At 42.9% G+C, this 21,554-nt stretch overlaps 1 protein-coding gene across 6 annotated transcripts in view; it reads left to right on the plus strand.

Annotated features, from left to right (window-relative positions):
* The first annotated feature begins 409 nt into the window (after window positions 1-409).
* HHLA2 (HHLA2 member of B7 family) overlaps window positions 410-21,554 on the plus strand; it is a 63,083-nt gene continuing 41,938 nt past the window's right edge. Inside the window, exon 1 of one of the 6 annotated variants that reach the window (XM_073614974.1) lies at window positions 410-432. The gene's annotated coding sequence lies outside the window, so the exon portion shown is untranslated. Of the gene's footprint in view, window positions 433-3,168; window positions 3,503-12,032; window positions 12,259-21,554 lie in introns of those variants that run through there. The other 5 variants (XM_073614975.1, XM_073614970.1, XM_073614971.1 and 2 more) reach the window with 5 other exon arrangements.

Here is a 21,554-nt window from a genome sequence, read left to right on the forward strand (position 1 = left end):
ATAGCTGCCCTAGCATGGGTTTTTGTCCGTCGGACTAGCACACAGACGAGCGGATTTCGGGGTCCGTCGTACTTACGACGTAAAGATTTGAAGCATGTTTCAAATCTAAAGTCCGTCGGATTTGAGGCTAAAAAAGTCCGTTGAAAGTCCGGAGAAGCCCACACACGATCGGATTACCAGCCAGCTTTAGTCCGTCAGCGTCCGTTGGACTTTTGTAGACGAAAAGTCCGACCGTGTGTACGCGGCATTAGTTTGCAGAAAACAAACTGTTTTGGTTACTGGTCTTGAATGCAGCACAAGTATATCATATCAACATGGTTAAAGTCCAGTCATTTAACTACCTTTAAACTGGGTGAGTCTATTCACCTTTGCTTACATTTGCTTCTTACACACTAAAGAAACTGTCAAGTCCTCTTGGGATTTCCTTCATAGGTAAGATGTTTTTTTTAAATCTTTATATTCATGTTTTAATGTTTACCTAGTATATAGGGCAAAAGCAAATTTTTGAGCACAATTCCAGCACCAAATTGTGATATTGTGTTTTCCTCTTCTGGCCATCTCTGGGCTAAATTCAGCAAGAGAGCTGTAGAGAACTGTAGGGGGCAAGAGGATGCTGATTTAGAAGGCTATTTAGAGTTCAGGGAACATAAAAAACAACTCTGTCGTGTCGCTTCAAAATGGAAGCCTCATGTCGAGTCAGGAGGCGTTTGAAGCCTTTCAACGCCTCCCATTTAAGTCTATGATAACACTCTGCAAACGCTCTGGCAGGCATTTTTTCGGCACAGTTTGGTGCGGTTGCAGCGAGTTAAAATTTGTTTTTTGTCACTTTACATTGTGGAGCAGTTTTAATGCTCATCAAACACTATGAAACTGCCCATAAAGCGTTTAGGGAGCGTTTTTTATTTATTCATTTATTTTATTTTATTTTTATTAAGCTTAACATACAAATAGAAAATATTCATACTTTACTCATTTATATTATTCACAGGATTTACATACATTTACATTATTTACAGGATTTATATAGCGCCAACAGTTTGCGCGCTTTACAATGTAGAGAGACACCACACCAACAGTACAATTCAAAGCAAGAGGGTTATAGGAGCCCTGCTCTTGCGAGCTTACAAACTAAGAGGGAGGGGCTGGTGAAACAAAAGGTAGGGACTGTGAAGGATGAACTGATGAGGGGAGTAGAAGATTTGGTTGTGAGCTGCAGGTAGGATAGGCCACCCTGAAGAGATGAGTTTTCAGGGATCGAATAAAAGTGAACAGAGTAGGAAATAGCCAGACAGAATGGGGTAGTGAGTTCCAGAGGATGGAAGAGGCTCTGGGGAAGTCCTGGAGATGAGCATGGGAGGAGGAGACAAGGGAGCTTGAGAGCAGAAGGTCTTGGGAGGAGCGGAGAGGACGCTTTGGGTGATATTTGGAGATAAGATTGGTGATGTAGCTGGGGCAGAATTGTGAATGGCTTTGTATGTTATTGTTAGTGTTTTGAATGTTATTCTTTGGGCAATGGGAAGCCAGTTGAGGGATTGGCAGAGAGGAGTGGCAGGCACTGAACGGTTGGTAAGGTGGATGAGTCTGGCAGTGGTATTCATGATAGACTGAAGAGGGGAAAGCTTGTGGAGAGGCAGGCCAATCAGGAGGGAGTTACAATAGTCAAGGCGAGAGATAACAAGGGAGTGAATAAGTTGCTTAGTGGTCTCAGCAGTTAGAAAAGGGCGTATTTTGGAGATGTTTCGGAGGTGAAGTCTGGGCAATTTGGACAGTGATTGGATTTGGGGATGAAAGGACAGGTCAGAGTCTAGGATTACACCTAGTACCTTGGCATGAGGGGAGGGACTGATGGTTGTATTATTGATCTTAATGGAGAATTCAGGGGGAGGGGCACGGGATGGAGGAAAAATTATGAGCTCCGTTTTAGAAAGATTGAGTTTGAGGAAGTGGTGCGATATCCATGTTGATACAGAAGCCATGGGACTTTATTAACAGACCAAGGGAGGAGGTGTAAATGGAGAAGAGAGGACAGAACCTTGAGGTACACCTACAGAAAGAGGAATTGGTATTTTATTGTGTTTGTGTGCACTAAAACTAATTTTAGTGAATTTTTTTCCTGAAAATTTGCATTTGATAAAAGGATACACAAATATTGTGCAACATTAAAAATGGCAACAACCACCATTTTATTAACTAGGGCCATACCTTTCAAAAAATACATAATGTTTGGGGGTTCTAAACAATTTTTGAAAATGCTGATTTTTAACATGTACTGCCTGTGAAAAATGTCAAAATTGCCCCAGATGGCAAGTGTTTATTTCATTTTCAATATTCAAAGCAAACTCTGTCATCTATCCATGTCTCCATGCTTTAGTTTTGTTGAGAAATCACTTTAAAAAACACGCCCCCCTTACTTCCTGGGATCCATCTGCCCTTAGCTCAGGAATGCAGGCAGGTGGTGTCCTTAGCTGAGAAAGCCCCTTTCCCCTCCTCCAGATGAAAGAAAAAAATGCCCATGAAGACTCTTGGGATGTATGACATCATTTTGGCCTAGGCCAGAAGCCAGGAAGCAACTGAAGAAATTAAAAAAAACATGTTTAAAGCAAGTAAATATAATATACATTTCTATTTTTCTTTTTTTTTTTTTGTTCAGCCAATGGGCCGACGGGAAAAAAAACAAGCATATTCTTCCATCCACACACAAGCGAGATGGATAGAGGAAGCCTCCCCACTGAGATTTTGTATTCTGATGACGAGGACTCTCCGTTGTCACAATACATTGATCAGAGGCTGCAGCCAACTAGCTGCAGGCGGCTGTTCAAGAAAAAATCTTCAAAAAGACATTTGGCAAAAGTTGAACTAACAAATGAGTTCTGTCAAACAGACACGGCCACACATTGATCGAAATTCGCCCTGCTGAACCGGCCAGATTTTGATCCATATAGGGCTGGCGGCATAAGGATTTTAAAAAGTTCATTCTGATTGACAGGAGTAACGTTCCACTTTAAAGTGATATTAAAGGTTCTTTTTTTTTTTCCTTTTTAATAATAAACATGCTTACCTGCTCTGTGCAATGGAGCAGCCCAGATTCTCCTTTAATATCTCCTGGCTCCTCCCCCTTGGCCAGTGACCTCTATAGGAAGTTGCTTGCTATGGGGCACTGATGCATGCTTAATCCCGATGCCCACAGTCAATATGATACATAGGGCAGTGGCTTGGCCCCGTCCCACACAGACTGCATGTAGGTAAAACTTCGGTCTTTACAACCACTTTAAGATACGGGACAAGCATGAATGCCAAGCAGCAATTTTAAGAAGAATTATTCAAGAAGGGTACCCTGCGTATTTATTTTAGGTTTCCTATAGGGAGAGGTCAGTGGCTCATTTAGGCGCATGTATTCAGAATGTCACTTCAGTGGTAATAATAGATGTGCTAGAACAAGACAAACCTGTTGAACAACCTATGAAGTGTTGGACAGACTTCAGAAGCACGGAGTTCTACCAAGGTAAGATCAGAATTTGTAAAAATCCCTAATTTGAGAAAGAGTGGGGTGAAAAGAGTGAGCTAGAAGGGGCTAGGAAGTCTATTAATAGGTCTTTTTAACTGTTAACTTTCCATAGACTATTGGACATGCAACTTAATTTACTAACTAGATAGAGTAACATACTCGCTGGGTTTGTCAGTAGCCAAGGTTAATGTCACAATGAACAAGTAAAATACTGTCACCGTTTCTAGTCATTATATACAATGTCCTAGCACAGAGCAGTGAAATCGTCCCACTCTAGGGAGCCATCTGCTATTAAGATTTAAAAATTGGCCAGAATTGCTTATTTGACCACTTCGCTGTGATCAGGAACAGCAGCACAAGTTTAAAAAGTTAAACTGTATAATGGTGGCCATACACTAGATGAAAAATCGTTTGAAAATCTGTCATTTGGACAGTTCGTTCGTTTATCGTCCAGTTAATGGGCACACATTGAAAATCGGTTGTGATGTTTTTTAGTTGAAAAATCAAAGGAGAAGTTTGGAAAACTTCGGACGAAGGGACGATAAATTAAAAGGTTAATGTGTTTCTCTCCTGAACAATTTGCACTAGACATATGTGACAAAATGAACAAAAAACAAATTCATTTATGTCCATTGAATGATTTATCAATCAAAATTCATTGATTACATGATGGCAAAATCGTTTGCTCTCACGACCATGTGTCTGTTTTTCAAAAACTCGTTTGAACGATTTTTCGACAGGTGTATGGCTAGCATTAGTCTGCTATACAATGCTCTTGCATCACTTGTCAAAAACTAGCTTCAACTACTGAGTAATGTAATAAATATAAAAGCATAATTTTCTTTTTTTTTAAGGTTTTAGAAAAGAAAAAATTTAGTATTTCAACATACTATAACAATAAATTAGTGGCATATTTCTGTTTGGTATACCTAATGAATAGTTTGTACAGTTTGTAAATAGATAGAAATTTGGATAAAAGACCATATTCAGAGAGGAGAGGTTAATGATTAAGGCTGCATTCACACTTCAGCTATTTAAATCGCGGGCAGATTTCCTGCGATTCTGCCCGTGATTTGAAAGCGCCGATGTGTGATTGACAAATCACAGGACTTGCATTTGACATGCCATTTATTTGAATGACATCGAAAATCGCGGTGCGTGTCTGTCGCGATTGTCGCGTGATAATTCTCCGCAACCCACATCGCGGGAAGCATGTCGCCCAAAAAAAGTCCAGGAGCTATTTTTGGGCGACATGCTTCCCGCGATGTGGGTTGCCACGAATTATTGCGCAACAATCGCGCCAGACCCGCACCGCGATTTTAGGTGTCATTCAAATGAATGGCATTTCAAATGCGAGTCCGGCGATTTGTCATTCACACATCGGCGCTTTCAAATCGCGGGCAGAATCGTGGGAAATCTGCCCGCGATTCAAAACGCTGAAGGGTGAATGCAGCCTCATACTCTAAATGTTCTAAGGTTAATGGTGATGTACCCCAAGGTTCAGTGTTGGGACCCTTATTTTTTAATATATTTATAAATACTGTATATAGAGTTTGGGAATAAAACATTAAATATCACCATAGTAAATCACACCTCTCTTAACCACTTAAGGACCGGATGGATTTTCCCCCTTAATGACCAGGCCATTTTTTGCGATACTGCACTGCGCCATTTTACCTGACAATTGCGCGGTCATGCAATGCTGTACCCAAACAAAATTTATGTCTTTTTTTTTCCACAAATAGAGCTTTCTTTTGGTGTTATTTGATCACCTCTACGGTTTCTATTTTTTGTGCTATAAACAAAAAAAGGGTGACAATTTTGAAAAAAAAATATATATTTTTTACTTTTTGCTATAATAAATATAAAAAAAAAATGTCTTCATCAGTTTAGGCCAATATGTATTCTTCTACATATTTTTGGTAAAAAAAATCCCAACAAGCGTATATCGATTGGTTTGCGCAAAAGTTATAGCGTCTACAAAATAGGGGATAGATTTAAGGCATTTTTATTATTAATTAAATTTTTACTAGTAGTGGCGGTGATCTGAGAATTTTAGCGGGACTACGACATTGTGGCAGACAGATCGGACACTTTTAACACTTTTTTTGGGACCAGTGACATTTATACAGTGATTAGAGCTAAAAATAGACACTGATTACTAAATAAATGTCACTGGCAGGGTAGGAGTTAACACTAGGGGGCGATCAAGTGTTCCCTAGGGAGGTGTTTCTAACTGTGGGGGCAGTGTATTGACTAGAAGAGAAGAGAGATTGCTGTTCCTGATGACTAGGAAGAGCAGATTTCTCTACTCCCTGGTCAGAACGGTGATCTGTCTGTTTACATTGACAGATGCCCATTCTGGCTCTCTGAGAAGCAATCGATCCGGTGTCGTGCGGCAGACGCGCACCCCCTATCGCTCCTAAAGAGGCCAACTTACACCTACAGCAACTCGCGCAGCCATGCCATTCTGCTGCAGTATAATGACAGCGGCTGGTCGGCAAGTGGTTAAACATGTAGCTCACAAAAATATTGTCTTGTTTAGTTTAGGTATTAACACACATATATATATCTCAAATGTGCTTATAACATACATTATCATCTACATAAAGCACAAACTTTTCTCTTTTTCCTTCCCTCTCTCCTGAATAAAAAGGATAAAGGAGGAAAAAGGTGCAAGGGAGGGGAAAAAAATGAAAAAACAAACACCCTGCAACAAGCAAATAAAAAAATAAAGAAAAATGAGGGCCATGTTTAGTTGGCAACCAGCATTCAAAATACTGATCCATTAGGGATAGAAACGCATTCCTAAATGCACAAAATATAACTGGATACTAACATTTCTAGGTAATAACACCAGGCAGTGGCAGCTGGTGGTCAATATTTTGATCCACTTGCACCATTTTGCTGGAAGCTATTTTACTTAAAAAAAAAGACAAATAATGCTGTTAATATTTGACTATTGGTGGTAAAGTCACCTGTGCTTCTCTTTTTCAGGACTAGACTGTAGCTTATGCTGCTAGGTCTGTACATACCACCTTTCTCATTATCAATTGTGCCCCAACAACTGATTGAAACCCTGGGTCTAGTAAGATTTGGGGGATTTCATTTGTAGCGTTATATTTATATTGTCTTAGTGGGACAAATTAATATATACAATAAATGCCCGCCCTACCCATATGAGTAATGCTAGGATTGTAGGAATGTTAGTGGTAAACAAACACCTCTTGGTTTGAATTGTCATAGTTGGTTTCAGTTTTGTTCTTATGTAACATACCAATATCTTGTGTAATTACCAACCATGGTAATGAATGTTTAATTATCAGCTGTTACTATGTACTCTACTAAATGAAAGGGTTACTTATTAATTTGTATCTTGACAACAAGTGTGGAGTACACCATATCTTTGTCTAGAACTGGTAAACAAGTTTCCTTTTACCAGGTTCCCCTGCTACTGCAGAGCCCAAAATGCCTGCTCAAGGGCTATGCATGCTACTTCCCTCCATGAAAGCACTTCAGCCTAGTGCAGGGGTCTCCAAACTATGGCCCTTTAGTTGTTCAGGTGCTACAATTCCCATCATGCCTAGGCTAGTATTCATATCTGTCAATGTCAGAGTTTTACAATGCCTCATGGGACGTGTAGTTCCGCAACAGCTGGAGGGTCATAGTTTGGAGATCCCTGGCCTAGTGTTTCAGATTGTCCACTTACTACTTAGGTACTAAGGAAACCTAAGAGAATGTGTCTCTCCACATTGAGAAGTTCTGGGTTTTTTACTAGCTCCAGCAATGAATCCAGGTGGCAAGATAACACAGGAAGGGTACATATCAATTTCATTGTGGTGCATGCTTTGAAGTACACCTAGAACATTGTCTATTCCAGGCCAAGCACAGGGTTGCTTTGCAGCATTCACACCTATACACATGTGCACTGGTTTGCCAATGTTTTACATGGTACTGGTTCACATATGCGCGGTGCACTGAATGCATTAGCCAGAAAATTCCATGATGGTCTTTTGATGGGAATGACAAGGAATAAAAACACCTGACCAAGGCAATAAAAAAAAAAACCTGCCAACACATGTACCTACTCTGCCTTGTCTAGTGATCCAAAAACCCAATACAAAGGTATTGTTGATTCTGTCCTCAATAATTGACACAAACAGGGCTGGATTTTTACTGGAGAATTCACTGGTAAAATATTATGGTTATTATTTGGCCATCAGGATTAATCACCACTGAAGGGGCAAAACCCTATGCGTTTCTTCTGTCAAAAGCCCTGTCAGTATTTATGTACACTGAGCCAGTGCCACATATGCACAGCTCAACTCATATATTTTTGGCACTGCTCTATGCTGTGATGACTTGACCCCCATGCGCTTGTGCAGGAGTGACGTCCATGCTGGGAAGCCAATCAAGCATCTGAACAGTCCAATCCCAGAAGGAAGACCAGTAGAAGATGGAAGTGCCTGTGACAGCCAAGAGTACAGACACCGCAGTGCTGGAGGGGATTGCTTAGTGCATAATATCACATTATGGCATAAAGCTCTTGGGGTGGGGGGGGGGGGGGGCAAATTATAAAAAAAAGTGTGTGGATTGGAAACCTTATTATTTTTAAAATTAATTTAAAAAAAGATGTTATTATTACTTGCTAGCGGTGGCTTACCTCCTCTTCTTATGGAGTCTCTCGTGGCGTTGTCCGCTTCTCTTCTCCAAGTGCCCACTCAGCAAACTATGTGGTGAGGTAGCACCCTTGAGGGTATGCTCCTGAGCTGGACTGTGTGCGTCCATAGACAGACACAGCATGGCTTGGCCCTCTCCCCCACAGGATTTGACTGACAGCAGCAGGAGCTAAAGCCCTCTCTGCTCTCAGTGAAGCGTTTGGGGAGAGGAACAGGTAGTGGAAGGTTTTTCACCTTAATGTAGAGATTGCGTTAAGGTAACTTTAGAGTTTAAAACCACTTTAATTCTGTTTTACTATTATAACCCAAATATCTAACCTAACTGGTAAAATGAGCCCTTTACCTCCACTTAACACTAAATTCACTGACCACTGACCTTTAAAACATACCCGACCACTAAGCTTACCTTTTTAGCCAGAATACTTCTCTTGCTGAATGCTCATGCTCCCGTGCTGAAAAGTAACAGCGGAAAAAAAAAACATAGGCTCTCTGCCATCTTCTCAAATTGTAGTCGTCTTAGATTACACAACTTCCCACGCAAACTAAACATTTGTTTAAAAGTACCTCACGTAAATATGTATTTAAACTCTTGGTTAAATCATGAATCCCTGTTCATCACGTCTAATCATATAAATTCTGATTGCCTCTCGGGGGGGATCAGGAAGGAATTTTTTCCCCTGCTGTAGCAAATTGGATCATGCTTTGCTGGGGTTTTTCGCCTTCCTCTGGATCAACTGAGGGGTTTTTCGCCTTCCTCTGGATCAACTGTGGGTAAAGGGTTGGGTATATGGGATTGTATGAGATTATTTTTTATTTATTTTTATGGTTGAACTAGATGGACTTGTGTCTTTTTTCAACCTGACCAACCATGTAACTATGTAATTCATTAGAAACTGAGATTTTAATGACAGATTCATATAGAAGGGCCTAGAACAGGGATATGCAATTAGCGGTCCTCCAGCTGTTGCAAAACTACAAGTCCCATCATGCTTCTGCCTCTGGGTGTCATGATTGTGGCTGTCAGGGTCTTGCTATGCCTCATGGGACTTGTAGTTCAGCAACAGCTGGAGGTCTGCTAATTGCATATCCCTGGCCTAGAAGCTTCTCAGAAGGAAGTTAACGCCCAGTATCATGCTTTGTTCAGGTATTTTTGTAGCCTTTGTCATCTCTCAAGTATTCTGCTATGGGGAAGTCATTCCTGACTCATCTTTCTGCCAGTTCACCTTCTGATTTCTTGGTTTTCTGTGCTGTGTTTTCTAGTTTTCTTCCTGGGTCTTTGTGCTTTTCCTACCCTGCTGGGTCTTTCCACACTACTGATTCTATTTGTGCCTGTATATGTACTAGAGTTCCCTGTATGCCTTCTAAGTGTGCTGCCCAGCTGGAGGAACATGGCACCTGTCTTAATTGGCATCTTCTTCTACTTTCATATTGCCTGTCATGAATTTGTTAGCTCCTATGTTTAACTCTTTGACTTATTTACTTTGTCTTTTTACCTTGCATGTCATGACTCACCTAAAGTGGACCTTTCCACCCTTCCCTAAAGTTCACATCAGAATGCATCTCTTCATTTTGATGTGAAATCTCCCAACACTGCCTTCTTTTCACGTTATTTAACTTTTTTTGGTTCCTGGTTTCTGTGAAAACAGTGGTGATGTACCCCAGCCACACAGTTGCCCCCTGGTAAAGCAATGTCTCAATTGCCTTTAGGGAAATCTCATACCTTAAAAAGAAAAAAAAGATCTCAAGGGATGGGCTTTTTCTTTTAAATTGGGTCTAAAGTTAAAACATTTTCTACCTTAATGCATTAGGGTTAAAAAACATTTCACCGTTTGTTGTGTACCCCCCACCAACACATATCTGTCTCCTCTCAAGATCCAGCGCTGTCCCAGCTCCAGCTCTTCACTTCTTGCTCTGACAGGAGCCACAAATAGCAAAGTGGCCTGTTCATAACACACTCCTGAAGCCTGTAGGGCTCATTCAGACAGGGGCTGAAACCTTTCCTCCATGTTGCGCCTCTTTTGGCTGCGTCTGCATCATTGGAGGAGAGCAGGCTGAGTTCTCAGCACAGCTAAAAAACTGACCACACTTGGCTCTCCTGCCTAGTGTGGTCAGTTTTTAATAGGAAAGCAGAGGGACTGGCAGGAACACCAGGAATTTCACGCAAAGGAAGCAATTCAAAGAGAACAGGATACTTTCTCATACAAGTACATGGTACAGCAGGCACATATCAGGAATATGAAATGTTGGGTTTACGAACTCTATCAGTGGTGGCCAGTGGTAATTTCTTTTTGGGGGGGCAGCAAAGAGTAACACCAAACCCCCCCAATGGTCAGTTGAATCTGGAGCACTTACCCCATCTATGGTGGGCAGTGATTCTCCCAAGCTTCACCGGCGGCTTCCCCTGCTCGGCGGCAGTGGCAGATTTCACTTCCCCTGCTCTCCATGGGCATAGTGGCGGCTTCTGTTTCCTTCCTCCCTCCTCCTCGACGGCCAATTGGGACTCTTCTCTTTTCAGCCAAATTGAGGATCAGTGTTTCAATAGCGAATATTCATTCGCTGTTGTAACACCTGGGTGGGCTTGTAGCACAATGCTCTGCGACACGAGCCCACCCTATTTTAAAGCCTATTAGAGGCTCTGGCTCTAATCAGGTGCTTCAAACCCCCCGCTGTAATTCATGCGCCGGCGTCTTGAAAGGGGCCGGATGCATGAAAAGGGTGTGGCAGGCCGTGGATAGAGGGGGCCGCGCCCCTAATGGACAGGCTGCCACTGTATTCTATAACTTGTTGCCTAAAATTTCTCTTTTAGGAGCCAAGGCAACCAGCATGGTGAGGTCAGGAGGTCAGTAATGTCTCCAAATGGCTTCCATTTTTCTCTCATGGCAGGCTATTGTGCGTCTATACATTTATTTTTCTTTTGTCCTTTACAATAAATTGATACTTATACTTTTTGACTTTTATGTTGTCTCCCTATGGTTCTTTAATAATATAGGGTGCCAGATTTGTACAGAAACACTTGTGTATGATTATAATTCACCTACAGTATATCTTATTTAATGCAAGGCATATTCTGTTCTTCTTTACGTTGGGGAATAATGCACTGCTGCCACAGTGATTTTACAGGGTACATGATTGCAGTGTCGCCAACCTACCAGAATAAAATTTACTGACACGACACCCAAAATTTACTGGCACAGCCACGTTTTTACTGGCATTTCCAAAAGTTACAAAAATATTGGTTTAAAGCGGAGTTCCACCCATTTAAAAGTCAGCAGCTACAAAAAGTGTAGCTGCTAACTTTTAACATTCAGACACTCACCTGTCCCACGGTTCTGCCATGTGGGCTCATGAAGCCTCACTCCTCTCCGCGGCGCCGGCATTCTAACTGTGGGCGCCCAGCTGTGGCTGCACAGCCGAGCCGCACTGCGTGCTGTGAATGGCCGGGCAATCTTCTGGGACCTGTGACGTGTCCCAGAAGATTGCAGGGAGGAAGTGGGAGCTGGGTGCCTGTAAAAACAGGGTACCCGCTCCCCCCCCCCCCCCAAAAAAATGACATGCCAAATGTGGCATGTAAGGGTGTCACCAGCACTTAAAGCGGAAGTTCAATTTTTGGGTGGAACTCTGCTTTAAGTGCAAATTTCAGTGTTTAGGCTACAAACAAGTATATTATGCAATTAGCAATGTGATTTAAGGTGGATATTAAGGCAAAAAACATTTCTTATTTTATTTTTAATATAGTAAGTAAGTAGCTCAGAGACAGGACTCAGGAGGGCAGGAAATTAGAATGGACAGCACACACACTGACAGCAGTGTGCAGCACCACAGATCACCGATAGGACACGTCCCCTCCTGAGTCACAGTGACAGTCTGAAGGTGGACCCTGGGCGACACTGCATGATTCCCTGTGGAATTTATAGATCAGTACACAGTGTGACACATCAGACTGAACTGTGATTCAACAAAGTCCAAAGATCTCAGGTAAAACTTTTCACGACTAGGAGAACAAAAAAAGGTGGGGATGGTGTTACGATTTAAGGATGCATTCGCTCTGTTTTATATCTTCAAACCCTAAACAGCGTAAATATTTCCTTTATTGTTTCTTTACCAATGCTAGAGTGAAAGTTGATTGTTATGTTAAAAGTTATTGTAATTAGAGGGACGGTACAATCTTGTATATTTTTATTATATATACAAGTAAAAGAGCCTAACTTTATGAAATACGTTGATCAAAATGTGTTATTATTGTTTCTTCTGTGTATAGTCTGTAATTAAATATGCACATCAGGGCAGCTATATTTGCTCACCATAACAGGCTCTGCTTTCTGTTTTGTACAGTAATTGTGTCGTAGTTATAGTTACAGTACATAGTTGGTAGAGTTAAATAAAGACACCAGTCCAGTTAAACCTGAGTGTCCGTGTGTGTGCACACACATCACTACCATTTTTCATAGAAACAGATCTAAAAGTTTTTTGGTTTTATCTACACTCCCTGTTGACACCACCATCCTTACCACTCTAACAGCGTTTTTTTTTTTTTTTTTTTTTCGTGGGTTGAACTGGATGGACCCTTTTTTCAATCAGACTAACTATGTAACTGTGTAACCCTTTATGCAGTTTAAGATTTAAACTTCTCGTCCAACTTCATTGTGTGGCCATGTGTCTTCTATACAGACCTTATGTGAAAGCGGTAGTAAACCGCTGTTTTTGTTTTTGGAACCTGCAAGGTAAAGCCTTAATGTGCTAGTATGTATCACATACAAGCACATTATATGAAACTTACCTTAGAACGAAGCCTTCCCGCGGTGAGCTGACAAGGCTTCCATTTTCAACCGGTCTTCCTTCTGGGTTCACGGACTCCAGCTGTGTGAGTGGCTGGAACCACAATGAAGTCATTCCCGTGCATGCTCGCGGGAGCCGCCGTTTATGGCACAGGAGTCTGAAGGAAGGGCCTGGGTGGCCATTTCTTCAGAGCCCATGCACCAGCGATGTAACCGGCTTCATGTACAGTAAATATCTCCTAAACGGTGCCTGGAGATATTTACAGTACCTATAGGGAAGCCTTATTATAGGTTTACCAATAGGTACAAATTATGCATGGAAGTTTACTCCCACTTTAGTTTCCTCCCAATGCTAGAGTCCCCATTTATGGCTTTATGAGTAGGGATGGGCTACCTTTTCGAGTCGGACATGAGTTTGACTCGAACATTGGCTGTTCGCCCATTCGCCGAACAGCGAACAATTTGGGGTGTTCGCGGCAAATTCGAAAAGCTGTGGAACACCCTTTAAAAGTCTATGGTAGAAACCTAAAATGCTAATTTTAAAGGTTAATATGCAAGTTATTGTCATAAAAAGTGTTTGGGGACCCGGGTCCTGCCCCAGGGGACATGTACATGTCAATGCAAAAAAAAGTTTTAAAAACGTCCGTTTTTTCGGGAGCAGTGATTTTAATAATGCTTAAAGTGAAACAATAAAAGTGAAAGATTCCTTTAAATTTCGTACCTGGGGGGTGTCTATAGTATGCCTGTAAAGTAGCACATGTTTCCCATGTTTATAACAGTCCGAGAGCAAAATGACATTTCTAAAGGAAAAAAAAGTAATTTAAAAGTGCTAGCACTAGTGCCGGCAATTAATGAATTGTTGGTCCCGACAATACACATAAAAGTCATTGAAAAATTAAAAAAAAATGCGTGGGGGTCCCCCAAAATTCAGGTCTTGTATGGATATTAAGGGGAACTCCGCGCCAAAATTAAAAAAAAAAATGGCGTGGGGTTCCCCCCCAAAATCTATACCAGACCCTTATCTGAACACGCAACCTGGCAGGCCACAGGAAAAGAGGGGGGGACGAGAGAGCGCCCCCCCTCCTGAACCGTACCAGGCCACATGCCCTCAACATGGGGAGGATGTCCCCATGTTGATGGGGACAAGGGCCTCATCCCCACAACCCTTGCCCGGTGGTTGTGGGGGTCTGCAGGCGGGGGGCTTATCGGAATCTGGAAGCCCCCTTTAACAAAGGGGACACCCAGATCCCGCCCCCCCATGTGAATTGGTAAGGGGTACATTGTACCCTTTACGACTATAATCGCATATAGAAAGGAAAGCTGTGGTAATAACATACAAAAGGCAAACAAAACAAGCAAAAAAATCACTGCGCTGTCATAGAAAACCCCCCAAATAAGCAGCAGTTCAACCATGAAATATTCACAACAAACATGAAAAACAAAAAAACGGCGCTATATATAGAAATGTGAAGAGATGATATATGCAATAAACACACACATATATGGCCGGCCAGCGTTTGCTCTTTTTACAACTGATATTTTGTAAGTGTTTTTTACCGTATTTTAAATAAATCTCTTTACCGGATTTACGCTATTGCTGCCCTTCTTCCACTCTTATGTTTATAACTGGGGTTGCTGGTTGGTCGGAGCCACGCTACACGGAGAGAGATCGCAGACAGCATACCGGGATCTAGCTCATATGCACACCATCCACACCATCCAAAGAATTGTCTCCACTGTCTTGCAGCCCTACCCGGACATTGTCCTGAGATGTGCTTATTTGTGCTTCCCATCTGGTAAGCGCATATGTTTGGTGGTGGAGGTTCACTGTGCAGGGTGTACTTGCTTTCCATTTTTCACTGGAATCTCATGGAGAACTACCAGGGGACTCCTCCTGTTTTCCTTTACACTAATGAACTATGCTATTAATTTACAATACTGATTTGATATCATTGCCATATATGTGTGTGTTTATTGCATATATCATCTCTTCACATTTCTATATATAGCGTAGTTTTTTTTGTTTTTCTACATTGTACCCTTACCATTTCACGAAAAGAAAGTGTCAAAAAGTTAAAAAACCACAGGAGATGGCTTGGGACAAGTCCTTTATTAAAAATAAAAAAAATAAAAAAGAGATTCCAGTGATGTAGTCCAATAAATCCATGCTCCTACTCCAGCAATGTAATCCAATTCTCGATCTCCAGCGATGGATGATCTCCAGCGAGGAACACGCACAGGATCCTGCCTCCACCGGAGGCACCCAGCCAATGACGCGGCGCCAGCTTGACAGCTCTTATGTAACCTTTAAAATGAGCACTTTATTATTATTATTATTATTATTTTATTATATCTTTTCATGTGACAACACTGAAGAAATGACATTATGCTACAACGTAGTAGTGAGTGTACAGCTTGTATAACAGTGTAAATTGGCTGGGTGGAGGCAGTGGAGGACGAAGTAGAGAGTTGAAGGTAGAGAAGAGTTGACGGGGATGGGATGATAAGGTGTTAATGAGAGAGATAAAATAGGTCTGCTTGGCAGTGAGGAGGCAGGAATTGTATTTTTGGAGGGCAGATTTATAATGGTTGAAATCTTTTTGAGACTTTGTCTTACGCCACAGGCACTCAGGAGCACAACAGTGTTTTTTCAGACTTCTAGTGTCATCTGTTTGTCAAGATTAAAGGGGACAGAGCCTGATTCTGTGTGTAGTGAGGAGTGCCAGTGTGTCCAGTGAGGCTAGAAGTGAAGTGTTGTAGACAGAAGTGGCTAGGTCGGTGGAGGACAGGGGTGCGATTTTGTCATAGAGGTGGTCAGTAGCAGAGTGGAGATGAGAAGGGTTGAGATGATGTAGGTTTTTACGGGTAAGTGTTAGGCGGTTGGAGGGAGAGGAGGTGGGGGAGAGGGAGAGAGTGAAACTAATAAGGTAGTGATAAGGGTAAGGATAGTTGGAGAGGTTGCGCGGAGTGCATAGGTGGGAGAGAACAAGGTCTAGGGCAGGGGTCTCAAATTGGCGGCCCTCCAGCTGTTGCGAAACTACACGTCCCATCATACCTCTGCCTGTGGGAGTCATGCTTGTAACTGTCAGCCTTGCAATGCCTCATGGGAGTTGTAGTTTTGCAACAGCTGGAGGGCCACCAGTTTGAGACCCCTGGTCTAGGGTATTGCCTTCAGAGTGAGCAGAAGCATGTATCCATTGCTTCAGGTCAAAGGAGGAGGTTAGACTGAGAAGTTTGGAAGTAGCAGGAGTGTTAGTATTAAAGGGGATGTTGAAGTCTGATAGTGGGGATTTCAGAAGAGAGAAAGTAGGGTAGCCAGGCAGAGAAGTCATCAAGAAAGGTTGATACTGGTCCAGGGGGCCAGTAGATCACAGCCTTAGAGAAACTGGAGAGAAAAGACGAATGCAGTGTGCCTCAAATGAGGAGACTGGAAATTCATTCAGCTGTGTTGCCTCTGCTGTGATTGGCCCACAGCTATCACATGGTACCTTGGTCAATAACAGCACCCTGTACACTGTAATTAGCTATAGCCAATCACAGATCACTAGTGATCACAGCTGTCATGAATAGTTAACCCAAAACGTTGCTGTTACAATGACCTTCATTGTAACAACAAACAAAATGTAATAAAAAAAAAGAAAGAAAGAAATCCCTAATTACCTCCCCCAGAGTAGTGTTAATATGGTGACACTGAACTACTCTGATGACAGGATGTGAAAAAAAAATAAAAAATGAAAATTATTCTTTATTTTTATTTTAACATACTGTCTTCAGTCAGTATCCCTGATCACAGCCTCATCAGTCATATGATGACGCTGTACTGTATGTAAAAACTTTATTCAATTTCTTTGTTTTCAAAAAATTTTCAACTTCAGAAAGCTCACCATGCCTTTTACTAAATGCCTCAGACTGTCTGCTTTTTAAAAAGGGGTTATCGGGGGGGATTGTACTGTCCTAGCATTTTAGGACCTCAAGAAATGATATAGGCCATTAGTACATCAGAATGAATTAATATTTTTAATTATACAGTACACTATATTACCAAAAGTATTGGGACACCTTCCTTTACACGCACATGAACTTTAATGGCATCCCAGTCTTCGTCTGCAGGGTTCAATATTGAGTTGGCCGACCCTTTGCAGCTATAACAGCTTCAAATCTTCTGGGAAGGCTTTCCACAAGGTTTAGGAGTGTGTCTATGAGAATGTTTGACCATTCTTCCAAAAGCACATTTGTGAGGTCAGACACTGATCTTGGACGAGAAGACCTGGCTTGCAGTCTCCATTCAAATTCATCCCAAAAGTGTTCTATCGGGTTGAGGTCAGGACTCTGTGTAGGTCAGTCAAGTTCCTCCACCCCAAACTCGCTCATCCATGTCTTTATGGACCTTGCTTTGTGCATTGGTCCAAATCATTTGGTGGCGGGGGGATTATGGTGTGGAGTTGTCTTTCAGGGGTTGGGCTTGGTTCCTTGGTTTGAGTGAAGGGAACGCTTAAGGCATCAGCATACCAAGACATTCTGGGAAATTTCATGCTCCCAACTTTGTGGGAACAGTTTGGGGATGGTCCCTATCTGTTCCAACATGACTGTGTACCAGTATGCAAACAAGTTCCATAAAGACACGGATGAGTGAGTTTGGGGAGGAGGAACTTGACTGGCCTGCACAGTGGTGATCAATTACCACTAAAAGAAAGCTCTATTTTTCTGAAAAAAATAATTAAAAGTTCATTTGCGTACAGCGTTGCATAAACACGCAATTGCCAGTTAACCACTTCGCGCCCGCGCTATAGTCGAGAGAGGGCTACAGCGCAGTGCTCAATTGCCAGGAGGGCATCCCTGAACATCCTCCTGTTTACTTCTCCTCTGCGCGCTACCGCGGGAGCTCATCGGGGAAATTCTGTGTTGGTCGTGTCCCTTGGACACAGCCAATCACAGATCGTGCTAAATGGCCAGTCACAGCGGCCATTTAGCACTCGATCGGAGCTTCCAGTGAGAGATGATCTCAAGTGTAAACATATGAGATCATCTCTCATTGCTGGCTCTCCCTCCTCACACAGAGACCGCGTGTGAGGAGGGAGAGCGACCTGTGCTTCAGATCTGTGAGTGCCAACCGTTTAGGAGTGATTACAGTAAAAACACTGTATAAATCAGCCCAAATAGTGCCCATATAGTGTCACATCAGTGCTACAGTGCTCATCGCTGTTAGATGGCACTGATAACAGATGGCACTGTGACACTATCAGTGTCATCAGTCATCAGTGCCACCTGTCAGTGTCACCTGCCACATCAGTGCCACGTGTCATCAGTGCCAAGTGTCATCAGTGCCACATCAGTGCCACATATCAGTGCCACCTGCCAGTGTCACGTGTCATCAGTGCCATGTATCAGTGCCATCTGTCACGAGGGCCATCTGCCAGTGTCACGTGTCATCAGTGCCACGTATTAGTGCCATCTGTCGTCAGTGCCATCTGTCATCAGTGCCACCTGTCAGTGTCGCCTGCCACATCAGTGCCACCTGTCCATGTCACCTGCCACATCAGTGCCACGTTTCATCAGTGCCATATCAGTGCCATCGGTCACCAGTGCCACATCAGTGTCACGTGTCATCAGTGCCACATATCGGTGCCATTTGTCACCACCAAGAATGTCTAAAAGATTATTTTCAGCCGAGGAGGCGTACAATATTCTTGCGGCCGACGAGAGCAACGGGGAGCTCTTTGCTTCGGATTCTTCCTCATATTCAGATTCTGAGTCTGACGTGGACTACGAGCCTGTCCTAAGCAGTGGAACACTGACAGCCTCAGAGGAGGATGAGAGTCCGCCCACCAGACGAAGGCGTTCTGGTGAGGAGGCAGTGCCATCCACCAGCACCGCATTGCCATCCACCAGCACCGCAGTGCCATCCACCAGTACCACAGTACCTCGGCAAAGGCCACGTACCAGTGGGGTGTCACCTCAGGGTTAGGTCCCATGCCAGCCTTCCCTATTCCCTTCAGAACCCCTTGTGGCTTCCTCCTAATTCAGGAGAAGCTATCATTCCCCCTTTCACTGCCCAGCCAGGAGTCCAGGTGGACACAGAAAATTTTTCCCCGATTTATTTTTTCCATATAATTTTTACTGAGGACATGCTAGCATCAATTGTGGACCAGTGCAACCTGTATGCACAGCAATTCATAGCAGGTAACCCATCGTCCTATTATGCCCGTCCCTATGAGTGGAGAGCCCATCAGTGGAGGAGTTTAAAATTTTTTTGGACCTCACATTCTGTATGGGACTAACCAAAAAAATGTATTACGTTCATATTGGTCAACCTTCCCCATCCACCACGTGCCCATCTTTTCCTCAGTAATGCCCAGAACCAGATATCTCATGATTATGAGATTTCTACAATACAATGATAATACCCAGTACCCTCCCCGAAATGACCCAAATTTTGACAAGCTTTAGAAATTCGGCCACTACTAAATTATTTTTCTGAAATCTTCCCCCCGTTGTTTACCCCAGACCAACACATATGCGTGGATGAGTCCCTTGTCAAATTTTCTGGCAGGCTGGGCATAAAACAATTTATTCCCACCAAAAGGGCCTGCTATGGGGTGAAGCTTTATAAATTGTGCGACCGAACCACAGGGTATACATATGCCTTCATGGTATACGAAGGGAAGAACACCCAGCTACATCCCCCTAATTGCCCAGACTACATCGGATCAAGCGGGAAAGTCATTTGAGAACTCATAAACCCACTCCTGGAGAAAGGCTACCATTTGTATGTGGACAACTTTTATACTCGTTTGCCCCTGTTCCGCAACCTTCACAGAAAGAACACTCCAGCATGTGGCACCATAAGGATGAATCAGAAGGGCTTTCCTCAAAGCCTCGTCAACAAGAAGCTAAGAAGAGGGGAGACGGCGAGTTTATGGAATGAGGAAATTCTGGCTGTGAAGTAGAGAGACAGAAGGGATGTCTACGTGCTTTCATCAATCCACAACAATACATTCCTTGAGATCACCAGGAGGAATGGCCCAATCCAAAAACCAACATGTGTCCGCGAATACAATATGTTCATGGGGGTGTCAACTTCACGGACCAAATGCTCGAACCCTACCTTGCCACAAGACGAACATACCAGTGGTATAAAAAAGGTTCAATTTATTTGTTTAATTTGGCCATATACAACAGCTACGTTATCTATCACAAATCCACTGAAAGCCCCAAATCCTTCTTTGGATACCAGGAGGAAATCACCACTGCCCTTGTATTCCCGAAGGCCCACCAGAAACCTTTTGAGGCCTCTGCATAGTTGACTGTTTCCGCCGTTACCATACTTCACTAAATTATTAGTGAAGTATGGTAAACATAACCCTCACTTCCTGCCATTTACATTCACATCCCTTATGCCTCTACTTTCTTTGTAACTGACCCTGGCTTGTTATTCGACTACGCTTCTGCCTACCGATTCTGTTCATACCTCTGCTTGATCTGGAACTGACCCTGACTTGTTATTCGACCACGCTTCTGCCTACCGATTCTGTACATACCTTTGCCTGATCTGGAACTGACCCTGGACTGTTTGACCATACTTTTTGCCTGCCTCTTGGACTGTTCTTGTACCCTGTCACTGGACTAGTGGGATTCATAACACAGGGGTCTCACATATGTGAGGGGCTCCAGAATTGTTTTTCTGGATGAAGAAAAGTTTTTTTTGTTTTCTCATTCCTAGATTAGGGTCTGGAGACTCAGAGGCTTCAAAGAGATTTGGTTGGGAGAAGCCTCTACCCCTGTCCCCATTCTGTCCTGAATGAGGCCCTACTTCTGCCTGCTGCCTGTAGGACCTATGCCTCTGCCTGTCGCATGAACTGACCACACCACATGGACCATGTTCCTGCCTACTACCAGGACCAATATTTTGGCACTGCTGACAATCTCTGCCTGCACTGACCCTGGACTGTATATGAACAGTATCCCTGCCTGCTGCCTGTACTGACTATGGACAGTATTCCTGCCTGTTGCCTGCACAATTGCGTTTGCTTTTGCTGACCAAGTCCCTGCCTGCTGCCTGGACCAGTGCTATCCTCCTGTGGACAACTGCGCTACTAAAACCACAGGTAATCTTTTGTTTACCCTTTGCTCAGCAGAATATATTTTGGGGTGTAATTCTTGGTATGTGCATGCTATGTGTCCCTAAAACACCTGACGGTGTTCCTTGTATGTGGCCAGGCTGTGTAAAAGTCTCACACATGTGGTATCGCCATACTCAGGAGGAGTAGCAGAATGTATTTTGGGGTGTCATTTTTGATATGAACATGCTATGTGTTGGAAATATCTTATAAATGGCCAACTTTGTGTAAAAAAAATGCGTTTTCATTTTTTTCCACATTTTCCAAAAACTTCTGGAAAAAAATGAACCATTCAAAAGACTCATTATGCCTCATAGATTATACGTTGGGGTGTTAGCTTTCCAAAATGGGGTCATTTTGTGGGCAAGTTAGATGTGTCATTTATGTTCTTAGAACACCTGATGGTGCTCCCTGCATGTTGGGCCTCTCTATGTTGCTAGGCTGTGAAAAAGTCCCACACATGTGGTATCGCCATACT

This window comes from Aquarana catesbeiana, linkage group LG02 (assembly GCF_042186555.1).
Source record: "Aquarana catesbeiana isolate 2022-GZ linkage group LG02, ASM4218655v1, whole genome shotgun sequence".
In the NCBI taxonomy this organism is placed as follows: domain Eukaryota; kingdom Metazoa; phylum Chordata; class Amphibia; order Anura; family Ranidae; genus Aquarana; species Aquarana catesbeiana.